This window comes from Arvicanthis niloticus, chromosome 21, assembly GCF_011762505.2.
Source record: "Arvicanthis niloticus isolate mArvNil1 chromosome 21, mArvNil1.pat.X, whole genome shotgun sequence".
Taxonomy (NCBI): domain Eukaryota; kingdom Metazoa; phylum Chordata; class Mammalia; order Rodentia; family Muridae; genus Arvicanthis; species Arvicanthis niloticus.
In genome coordinates this window covers 27,914,389-27,924,560 of record NC_047678.1, presented here as the reverse complement: position 1 = coordinate 27,924,560, position 10,172 = coordinate 27,914,389, and the positions used below count along the sequence as shown (strand labels likewise).

Below are 10,172 nucleotides of genomic sequence, written 5' to 3'. Positions count from 1 at the left end.
GCCCCTACATCAAACACCTGCAATCTAATATGTAAACCATGTATGTCATGTATACCTCTGTCCTAACCATAGGCACATAGGCAGGCAGAGTCATCCAAGTTCCTGTGTGCCAAGTACAGCCTGGAGGGAATCAGATGTGCTTGTCCCTGAAGGAAGGAGACCTCCTCTGGTAGCTGGTTAGGAACTAAGATGAAGACAGGAATTTCCAGGGTTATAGCACCAGATGACAGCAGTGCAAATCACTGTCTGACACATGAAGACACATACCCACTCTGCAGGTTCCCCTTGTTTGATGACTTTTTTGGTTTTTTTAAGTTTTTTAGAGGGGAGGTAGGAGGATGGTGGGGAAGTTCAAGACAGGGTGGTTCTATGTAATCCTGGTTGTCCTGGAACTCAATCTGTAGACCAGGCTGGCCTTCCACCTGCCTCTGCCTCCCAAGTGCTGGGATTAAAAGCATGTGCCACTGTGCCTGGCAAGATATATTTTTTCAATGTGTATGGCTGTTTTGCATGCATATATTATGTCTGTGCACCAAGTGCATGCCCAGTGCCATGGTAAGCCAAAAGAGGGCAGCAGATTCCCTGGAACTAGAGTTACAGATTGTTGTTAGCTACCATGTGAGTGCTGGGATTGGAACCTGGGTCCCCCATAAGAGCAGCAGTGCTCTTAACTGCTAAGCTATCTCTCTAGCATCTACCCCCCTTTTCCAGGGAGTGGTTCTTAGACATTCCCTGAGCTCCTGAATGGATCAAAAGGGACCAACCACTGCTCAGCTTCAGAGCTGACTCAAAACTGCAAGAAGACTGGACTGAGAGATGGACTTCATGTCCTTAGGTCTCAGAATACAGTAGTAGCCATACCACCCCCCAGAAGAGAGGGAGAGCCCATTGACTGGTAAAATCAGGCCTCAGCACACCGACCTCAGCAGCTCATACAAATGCAGGGTTCTCACCTCTGACTCTGGGCTCCAGAGGTTGTCTTACCTCAAAGACTAGACTCTGCCATTCCTTCATGATGATCCTTTCTTTCCCTCTCAGGAAAGACTCTTCACAGTGAGCTGGGCTTTTCTCCCTGACAGGAATCTCTCAGGTTGGCTGTTCTCTACCTTTCTCTGGCATCAAAACACTGGCACAGTGCTCCCTTCTGAGCCCCTTGATGCTGCCCCTCTACCAGACTCAAATACATACTGTGAGCACAGAAACCACACACCCTGAGCATCACACACACCCCACCCCTCCCCACACACACGGATTTTTCTGGTTCTTATTAATGTAAATGAAATCTGCTCGGAGCTAGCAGCCTTAATGGAAAGCGTTCCTGGAATTTGTGCACACATGGGGCAGGGGGCGGGGGTGGGGGCTGAGATTAACTCTTGTGCAGCCAGACTCAGTCTAGTCAGGTTGCAGTGACCTTGGAGCAGCAGTGGAACTTGGTGAAGACCAGGAAAGTTGTTCAGCTCTTCCCAGAATTGTGGCCTCGATGGCAAGAGTGTCAGATGTCCATCTTCGATCTATCTCTTGTCCTGGGACCAGCCCTACAGGTGCAGAGATTTTTTACCTGAAGAAGGTGGCCTGGATGGAAAAGGGAAATCCTTGATCATGATATAGCCTAAGCCAGGCTGAGACCTGGAAGAAAGGGTAACCAGCTAACATGCTGTGTGTCTTGTCCTCCTTCGACGATGTATTTGGGAAGAAGAACTCAGACATCCCGCACAAAAACCCACCTTTGAAATTCTCTCCCTCTCTCCTCCACTCGGTAGATCTTCTGGGACCATCAGTGTGACTGGAGTGGGGACAGTGGAGAGAGGGAGTTTGGGACCCCAGATTGGATGCCCAAGGCCAGTTGGCATGGAGGGGCCCAGGGCAGGAAGGCTTTGGCTAGGAGCCTGCAACATGCCCTGCTTGGCTTCCTTTCCCTAATCTGAATGCTTGCTCTGGCACAGCCCACAGCCTGGCCCCAGTGGAGCTGGAGCTGTGTTTTACTGCCTTCCGTGGCCCGGACAGGGATGTCTGCTGCTTTAGCGGGGGTAGGGAAGAGTCTAAGATTTCAATTTCTCCCAGGTGTGGCTCAGTCTGGAGGATGCCTTAGGGAGGCTGGCGGAGCCACCCCACCCCCACCCCCCACAACTATGGTTGGTGTGTTTGAGTACCCGAGAAGCTCCGATGAGTGAGGGCAGGAAGTGGGGGGGGAGGGAGGGGGCTCAGGAGGACTCTCTGGGAGGAGGTAGTGGCCCTTTGAAGGACAGTGTCTGGAGGTGGAGATAGAGGGACAGGAGGCTTAAAGGGAGTTGGGGGACAGGAGCAAACCGAAAAGGAAGGGAAAGCAGGGGGTTGGGGAGCTGGTGAACAGCGGCTGAGGGCTTGGTGGGCGGGAGCTAAGGAAAAGCCGGGAGTTGAAGGACAGGGGCTCAGAACAGAACTGACTTCCAAGAGGGACAATAGGCTGAGACGCCTCCTCCCCACCCACACCTGTCAGGCAGCAGGGGGAGGAGGACTGACCCACTTAGCTGCCTCTCCCCGTAGGCTTCCACTAATGAGCGCACTGGGCTTTGGGAGGGAGCCTTCCCCCCTAGGCTGTGCCTGAGGCTGTCCCTTCCCCCTGTCCCCTCATTATCTACTGGGGTGTTCATTGGCTCTGGCTGTCCTCCTTATCTTTAGGAGTGTTTGAGAAGGAAATACTGGGTCCCAAAATATGCCCTCTCTACCCTTAGTCCCCCCTCTTCCCCAGGCTGGAGAGTCTTTGTCTCCCCGATCCCAGCTGTGCCGCTCGGCTCTGTGCTGCAGAGAGCTTTGATTCCACCTGTGGGTCTCACCAGCATGCCAATGAGGAGAGGCAGCGGCAGGGTGCCGGTGGCTTGCCGGAGAGCTAGGCTGAGGATCTAACAAGACCCCCCTCCCCCAGGTGGCCAGCCTGAGTGGCTCACCTAGGTTTGCAACGCCTGTAGCTAAAAGAGAAAAGAAGCTCACGCTAGGTGAAAGGAGGAGCACAGCTGTGGAGGATGGAGAAAGGTAGTGGCTTGAGGGGACATTTTTGGAAGATGGGAGCAGGGTGCTCAAGAAGGGGGAAAGGCCTGGAGCGATCTGGAGGAGGGCATGGGGCAGGAGAGATGGTGGGGAAAGGTAAGAGGCTTGCACCAGGCACCTGTCCTTCCACCAGGGCAGCAAGCTCTGCAGAAGCTTGGATCTAGGAACAGCATTGCTGTTGAGGAGCCCCGTGGCTGGGAGTCTATGGTGCAGAAGTACCACTCTCAGAACATTTGGGCAGTGCAGGCCTAGGACTGTGTGGAGATAAGGTCACACGAGGAGGATGACAATGGTAAGAGCCTACTGCGTGCAAGGAGCACAGCTCTCAACACTTCTGATGGGAAGACAGTCTAAGAAGACTACCATGTCTCAAGTAACCTTGTTTCTTTGGCCTCCTCCCCCATTTTCCTGGGGACACAAGGTCTGCCTGCTGGATTATACCCAAGCTCTCCCTTATTCTGTCCCGCTGTCCATCTGTCTTCTCCCTCCAGAGGATCCCAGGGCGGCAGTCTCCCCTCCCAGCACCCTCATTAGGAAAGGGCTTTGAGATCCTTCTACAGCATCTGCCCCCCCTCCCCGCTCCCCACTCCTCTCCTAGCCAGCTGCAGGCTCTAGGCCCTGGAGCCTGATAAATATTTATGCAGAGATAAGCAGAATCTGCCAGGTCCTGGCCCGAACCTTTGTCCTGAAAGCAGGCAAAAGAGGCTGCCTCAAAACCGCAAGTCTTTAGCTTCTGGGGGCAGCTTCGTCTAAGTAGTCTGAGGGCTTCTTACTAGACAAGGGTGGGTCAGACTCAGAGAAAGCCTACTGGCATAGAACAAGGCTCAGGATCAGAGGTGGTGATGCCACACTAGCCAGAGCCCACCACCCCTCATCCTGACCCCTATGCCACACAGTTTATATTTCACCTCCTGGTAGGCGAAAGGGGGAGCACAGCTGTGGAGGATGGAGAAAGGCAGCGGCTTGAGGGGACATTTTCGGAAGATGGAAGCAGGGTGTCAAGAAGGGGGAAAGGCCTGGAGTGATTTGGGAGGAGGGCATGGGGCAGGAGAGATGGTGGGGAAATGTCTACCGCCATCCACCCAGGTGCTTCCTACCAGTCTGGCTAATGGCTTAAGTAACCCTCCAAGCCAAGTCACCCACTGGGGGCTGAAAAGGATGTCAATAAACCAGTGGAGGTTGGAAAAGCAGGATAACCACTCAGCTCTGAAAAACAGAAGAACCCAGCTTCCTGTCATAGGTTATAGAACCTCAAAGATCCGCCTGCCCCCAGCCCAGGCCTCGCTCTTCATGGCCCTCTCATCCTCCCCATATGCCTCCCCATGGGAGCACAGGACAAATAGCAGGAAAGGTTAAAAGTTGTTCAACAAGGAAGGCAGAACCTGAGGCTGTGGTGGTGCCCACCTTCAATTCCAGTACTCAGAAAGTAGAGTCAGTCAAATCTCTATGAGTTCGAGGCCATCCTGGTCTACATATCTAGTTCCAGGTCAGCCAGAGCTACATAAGAGACCCTGTCTCAAAAATAAACAATAAATAAATAAGCCAACTACACTGTGCATGCTGGGTAGCGGTAACCTGTGGGCACTGCCCCTGCTGCATGCGCAGTGTGTCTTCTCAGGCTACAGCTAAGCTACAGGCGTGGGGGCCATACTCCTGCTGCTAGGAAACAAAACAACTGGAGTTTGGGGTAAACACTGTTCGGAGTTCATAAGCAAATACTGCATTGGAGAGGAGAGGAGAAGTATACTTCTAGGTGGGGGATGGGGGGGCTCATAAAATGTGGGTAAATACTGCTGATTTCCAGACATAAATATTGTCTTGTGTTCGTGGGCGTACATATGGCACGCTGAGCTGAATGAAGATGTTACAGGCACAGGACGACGGGAGTAACGTGCTGGAGATGTGGTAAATCAGACCTCATCTGGAATTAGGGCTGGAGGCAGGGTGGAAAATGTGCTTTATCTCCTGTGTGGGCAACACAGTGACAGTCCTTAGCTAGGGAATTCAAAGCATCCCTTACTTAGCTGGACATGGTAGCTTATCCCTGTAACCCCAGCACCCTGCAGCAGAGGCAGGAGTTCAAGGCTAGCCTGGACAACTAAGTTAGACTACAGTGTGAGTCTTGAAACTGAGTCATTAGTAATAGAAATGCCCAGTAGAGAACCAAGCATTTCTGTGCCAATGCCTGCGGCCCAGGTGACCTATGAGGTCATCCATGGTTTCCTGACCTGTTGTCACATATACTTCCTATAAGGCTTTTAGGCCAGGCCTGCCCAAGCTAGGTTCATGGATTTGGGGACGTGAGGGCAGACCAAGTAAGACTAGGGTGAACCCACACACACACATACATACCTAGGAGCCTTCCATTCCCTGGCTCCTGCTCGTTCTGTCTGGCCTCAGACCCTCTTCCTCCTGTTCATGGAGTCCCACACAACAGAAAAACCAAGTGGACTCTGTGCAAATGGTCATATCTGCAGGGCACAGACAAAGCAGAAAGGAATCCTGTGGGACAGTGGCTGAGCCCCACAAGGCCTGGCCCACCCCAGGTTAAGCAGAGATGAAGATAGGTGTAAATTTGTTTGCCAAGGAAAGCGCCTAACTGGAGAGGGGTCTCGGCCATCTTAGGATGAAGATGTCCATGCAGTCTCTACGTGTGGTGTGTCCACATGTGTGAAAGGGATGATTTGGGTTCTCTCACGCCCAGTCCTATCAGGACTGGTCAGTGTCTCCTCCCAGCCAGCCACGATAGTTTCATGCCAAGGGCCCCAGATGATGAAGGCTCTAGGTTACTCTTTTTTTTTTTTTTTTTTTTTTTTTTTAAGATTTATTTATTTTATTTATATGAGTAAATTGTAGCTGTCTTCAGACACACCAGAAGAAGGTATCAGATCCTATTACAGATGGTTGTAAGCCACCATGTGGTTGCTGGGAATTGAACTCAGGACCTTTGGAAGAGCAGTCAGTGTTCTTAACCGCTGAGCCATGTCTCCAGCCCTAGCTTACTCTTAATAGTCTCTGCCTCCTCCATGCTGGTAAAAACAGGGCACACAAAGCCATGCAGGGTGGTCTCTGGGCTTCACAGAAATGCTACTAGGGCCTTTTAAGATAGCTCAAGCAGGTAAAAGGATCTCGCTGCTGAGAGTTCGATAATAAATTCAGTCTCCAAGACCCACACGATAAGAGAGAGAGAACCAACTTCTGCAAGTTGTCCTAAGCATGCACACACAAATATACAAATAAATACACAGACACACACACACAGAGACACACACACAAATATAATTTTTAAAAAAAATGTAAAAAACAAAACAAAGAACAGAACAATTGTTGCCACAGTTGGTCAGCACGTCCAAATCGAACCGGAGGGCAGGATCCTGAAAGGGTATATCCCTGAGCCCCCTGTTTCTGGTCCCAGTTTCCATACATGACAAAGACCTTGGGCCTAAGAGCTGAGACACTTGACTAGTCCTTAGACTTGGGGAATGGGGAGGAAAGCCTCTGCCTCTTTGCCTCCCTCTCACCAGGCCTCCTGGAGCAGCAGGGTCACACCAGGCACACCAGACTCTTGAAGCACAGCAAGCAGCTTAGCTGCCAGAGGCTTCTTCATCTTTCCTGTCCCTGCTAGGGCTGTTCTTCCAAACTTCCACCCACCGAGACTTATTCCTCTTGCTGCTCCAGGTTTATACAGTTTTCCTGGGCAGCCTAGGCTCAGCAGTCTGCCAGGTACCCCTGTGACTTCTCAAAATCCTGGTAACCAGGCCAAGCCCTTAATTCAAGGGAACTTTGGGCACAAACCCAGGAATCTAGACCAGAACAAGCCCACTTAAAACTGGCCTGGTGAGCAGTCAGGGAAGGTCAGTACCTCAAGTCCCTGTCTCCTTTTCTGACTTGATCCTGAGACTTCTACTCTCCCCCTCCCCCCCTCACCCCCCCAGATCCAGGTCTCCAAGGCCACAGGCAGCCCATAGATTCTCTGAAGCTCTGATTTGCTAATGCATTAATGGGAAGGCCTGAAACCCCAGGGGCCACGGTGCTCCCAGGTGTGTCTATACCAAGCATCTTATGTGTCAGTGTCTCTGGGTAACCCAAGAGACTCACTCTGCTAGCAGACCGTCAGACCATGGGGCCGGCTGGCCTCAATGTCCAATCCTTAGGACAGAGCCTATGTGTGTGAAAGGTCAGAAGTATAATAATGGCCGTCTAGTCAGGGCTGAGCCTACACCAGGACCTCCTCAGTTCACCTGTGGCTCTAGCTGCCAGGTTTGTCCTGAAGTCTCTGAGAGTGTCTTCAGGGATAACAAAGGACCCTTTCTGCTTCTCTCTGGACCATCACACGGAATTAAGAGTCTGGTGTTTCTGAAGAGCAAGTTTATAGATAGCTGTTTCCTGTAGAGCCACCCTCTGGACTTGTGATAGTCATCATGCAGGTATGTGTATCAGCCCTCCAGGTGTGTGTCACAACGTCAGCACACTGTAAAGCTGTCTTCTGGGCAATCTGGGCCTGGTCCCTGCCATGTACTATTTTCTCAGTACCTGAAACCAGACGTGATGACTCTCCAGAGTGTACCTTTCGGAAGTCAGGAGCCAAGCCAGACAGTGTCTAAGCTCTGGGCTCTGCCCAGCTAGGAACCCAATGTTCCACTTCAGTTTCCCAGGCTGGAGAGGACATGAGATGAGGGTGGGTGGTGGTGGGAGCCAAGGGATTACTCCTCAAAATTCCTTTTCTTCTGACCCCTGCTGCCAGGAAGAAAAAGATTCAGCCTGGCCTTCTGGTTCCCTGAAAAGATAGGGGTGAATAATTCTAGGCCCTCTAGTCCCCCACCCCCAGCTGCTCTAGCCCAAGCCCGCCTCCTCTGCCCACCCCCTCCGGCCATATCCCAAATCCCCAATCCCAGCAGCAGACCTCGGTGTTTGCCTGTTGCCATGGTGATGGGATGCACCTTTCTGTTACTATGGCAACCAGCCAGGGGTTTTTAAAATTCAGTTGAGGTAATTTCCACCCCTCAATCCTCATCCTCAGACACCTTGCTTCTTCTCTTTTCTTCTCTGACTGTTAGAATGTTGGGGGTGGGTGCCCATAGCCACCAGCTAGGAGTTAAAGGACCAGGAGCAAGGCTGGTCCAGTGAGGATCCAGGCTAGATCCTGAAGAAAAGGATGGCTCTCTCCCCACTCCTCCTCAGGCACAGGTTGGGATAAGAGTCTCACATGGCTTGGCAGGCAGAGGTCAGCATACCTGGGGCCTGGGTGAGGACTCAGCCCATGTGGATATGTGACTGTGGAGGAGTACAGAAACACAGAAAGTCTACAGGGACCCTTGTCAGGTCTCCCACTATGTCCCCACGGATCATCCTAGGATCTCAAGATATCAGGGCTCAGACCCTGGGCTGAGGGACAGATGTTGTTTGTACTCAGTCCTAGTGCTAAGGAGCTTAGAATAACAGAACCCTAGGCTGACCTGATTTGGGCAAAGGGCATCTCAGGAGGGAGGGTACTGACGATATTGTCCAGCAGCTTCCTGTCCCCTCTCCATCCTGAGACATCATTAAGTGTACTCATTGCAAATTCATGAGGGCCAATACTCCCCTCCCTCTTTCTTGGGTGAAGAAGAGACTGATAGCCCGGGACAGACAGAAAGATGTCCTCGACTCCAGCCAAGCAGAGTAGTCTGGGTCTGGGAGATAATGGGGTCACAGGCAGCACACACAACACACAGTAGCCTCACGTGCCTGTCTTTCACATCTTGGCCTGTCTCTGGAGCAGGCAGACAGAAGAGGTTTGAAGAAAGGGAGGAAGTTCCTGATGGCCTTGCAGCAGACATGAGGGCCCCTCCCCCAGCTCTACTCTGAGCCTGTTCCCCTTCCCTTCCATCCCTTGGGCTGGGGGCCGGTGGGTTTTTCCTCAGATTGCCGGTGGCTTATCAATGTAACTCCAGCCCCAGGCCTGCTTTCTCAAAGCTAGGGACTGCAGTGAGTCAGATGGGTGTCAGAGACAAAGGGAAGCTACACTGAGCTTCCCTGTCCCTTGGGCATTGCAGTCTTTCTGAGGGTCCAGATGGATGAGTCAACTTTGGGATGTTACAGGTAAATTGAAGACCCTGCCTGAGGCCAGGCCAGGCCTATCTCGCCTCCTTTCCCAATCAGGGAAACCCTAGAGACCAGAGTGTTTAGGGGTAAGCAGAGTTGCCCTCCCTTGGCTCCAATCCCAGATTCTATTTCACCTGGGGTAGGGAGTAATAGGATGAAATTGAGATTGAGGAGTGGGGCGCATACTTGGCAGGCTGGTGCCAAGGTGTGCCCCCTGAGAAGTTACTCTAAGCAGCAACAGATGTAATGTAAGAGGTTTATTGGGGGAGGGAAGAACAAAAGGCCATCTTGGAATGAGGACATAGAAAGAAAGAGACAGACAGACAGGAAGATAGAGAAGGCATGAGACACACACCACATGTACACACACACACACACACACACACACACACACACGAGAGAGAGAGAGAGAGAGAGAGAGAGAGACAGAGACACAGACACAGACACAGACACAGACAGACACAGACACAGAGAGAGACAGCGACAGACAGACAGACAGGGACAGAGAGAGAGAGACGCACACGCACACAGAGGGCAGAGAGAGAGAGAGACAGACAGACAGACAGACAGACAGACACCTGGGGACCCTTTTATGTGCAACACCTAGCATACCTGGTAGTGGCAGGTGATGTTACCAGGGGGTCCCTGAGAGCAGGCTGGTGGGATCACCCGATTACTAACAAGAGAGTTCCTACGGTTCTCTCTACCAAGCCCCAAGGCCAGTGTAGGGTCCACGAGAGCCTGAACACCTGGGTCTGTTGTACTCTGTGTGCAGGATAATAAAGTCTGTGTTTGACACTTTTTGTGAGTTATTATCCCCACCAGCCTTGTAGGCCCCACTGGCCCAGACAAAGCCACACAGTTTTCAATGGCAGGCATCATTAATTCTTGTGTCCTCCTGCCAGCTGGTGTGATGGGTGGAGGAGGGGGGCAGTTAAAGCAGGACCTCAGACAAAGAAGTGGAGAGGCAGAGGGGGAACAAGCTTGGATGGAGGAGTCTACCTGCCTTTTCCAGACTGCTAGACTAGAGAAGCCCCAGGCTAAGCTGGAGAGGAGGAGCCCAG

At 52.0% G+C, this 10,172-nt stretch overlaps 1 long non-coding RNA gene across 1 annotated transcript; it reads right to left on the bottom strand.

Moving 5' to 3' along the window:
* Positions 1-5,375: 5,375 nt before the first annotated feature.
* Positions 5,376-8,461, bottom strand: LOC143435390 (uncharacterized). The gene is made up of 3 exons (XR_013105634.1): positions 8,259-8,461; positions 7,558-7,801; positions 5,376-5,495 (listed from the first exon to the last, which is right to left on the bottom strand). It is a non-coding gene; the product is annotated as an uncharacterized LOC143435390 (long non-coding RNA).
* Between the last annotated feature and the right edge of the window lie 1,711 nt (positions 8,462-10,172).